Here is a 1551-nt window from a genome sequence, read left to right as displayed (position 1 = left end):
CGAGGGATCTCAAAATGGTTTTCTAGACCGAGAGATACAGAATTTGGAGAAATCCCTCCCACCGTACCAAGCAAACCGTCCTTCACATATACTCAGGTAAAATCCATTCAATTTGAAGAGAAAATTCCACCGCAGATGCCCAGCACTCCAAATGAGCATAGCTCCCGGATGCACTCTGGACACAGAGGTTGCCTCTGGGGGTGAGGTACAGAGACACAGATTAACGTGAGCAAGGGGTAGCCCCTCCCTAGATGTGCCGCTCTTCCTCTGCCATCATGCAGGAAGGTCTTCTGCATAAGCATGACTGCAGTTGACTCTGATTACTCGAAAGGACAAGCCACGCAGCCAGGCAACAAAAGGTGTCCGCTTGAGGGCACTTCGGTCAGGGCTTGTCAGGAAAGTGCAACTGAAGCCACAGCCTTCAGATCTACGGCAGATTCTGAGCAAACACTTAAATAAGCCCGCTGAACTTTCACATTGTCAGAGTGTGGTTTTTTCCTTTTCATGGCAGAGAGGTTTTTTGAGAAAGGATAAAAGAGCATGGCTTCTAAAAATCAAATTACTCATGTGCCTACCAGAGGGTAAACTACCTTCTACTAAGAGCACTCCGTGAATGCTCAGAGAAGGGAAACAAAAGTCTCACTGCCATCTGCCTTTCTATGTCCTCAATGGAAATCACTCAAACCTCCCAAACTGGAAATCCTCTTCTGAGAGCGTCTCATGGGAGAATGGATTGGTGCCATGCTCCCAATTGTGTGTCCTTGGAGAATTACTCAAACACACCAAATCGGAATTTCCTCACTTGAAAAATGAGTGTCACAACGATATAGAGAAGATAAGCATGGACCCTTGCGCAAGGATGACATGCACATTTGCGAAGTGTGCCTTATTTTTGTGGTCTTCAAAATTTCTTACAGAAATGCATGAAAGCATTTACCAACCAGACAGTCAGGGAACTCGTCATGGCAGGGCATAGGCCACTGTGGCCTAAAGAAGAAGACCCCACATGCCATTGCCCCCATCAGATCCAGGTTTAACCCTAACCTTTGCCCCTATGTCAGCTTGAAGCAGCTCCAGAAGAAGAGACCTTCACCCAACAACCATTAAGACAAAAGCCTGGAATGTTAAGATTTCCCTTGCCTTAAATTGGCTGCTACATAAAATAGCAGCCTCTGTCCCATGATGCTCTGTGCCTTAAGATGGCTACCACATGGAATAGCAGACTCTTTCCCATAATGCCATGTTAAAATATGGCTTCTCCCACCAAAGGACAATCTTCCCAACATGCCCCTCTTCCTGCCAAGAAAGGTAACCTGATACTTGCTAACTCCTCGCAACTAGTGATGCCACATGCTCCTCCAATCCCTTAATACTACCTCACTGAACTCCACCCCAGCTCAGGCTAATTCCACACTCATCCTATAAAAGAAGTTCCCTGTTCTCCTATGTTGCTTTTCTCTCCTTTGTTTCATCGACGGCCCAACAGATCCTCCCCATAACAAAAAGTTTGCTTGTTATGGTTTAAAAAAAAAAAAAAAAAAAAAAAAAAAG

General features: G+C 45.5%; 1 pseudogene; it reads left to right on the top strand.

Moving 5' to 3' along the window:
• Positions 1–793: 793 nt before the first annotated feature.
• On the top strand, positions 794–894 carry LOC117285502 (annotated as a pseudogene).
• The last annotated feature ends 657 nt before the right edge of the window (positions 895–1551 follow it).

The sequence above is a fragment of the Fukomys damarensis genome, unplaced genomic scaffold (assembly GCF_012274545.1).
Source record: "Fukomys damarensis isolate Sample0158 unplaced genomic scaffold, DMR_v1.0_HiC HiC_scaffold_10, whole genome shotgun sequence".
Classification (NCBI taxonomy): Eukaryota; Metazoa; Chordata; class Mammalia; order Rodentia; family Bathyergidae; genus Fukomys; species Fukomys damarensis.
The sequence above is the reverse complement of the archived record's forward strand: the minus strand, read 5'-3'. Positions and strand labels throughout refer to the sequence as shown.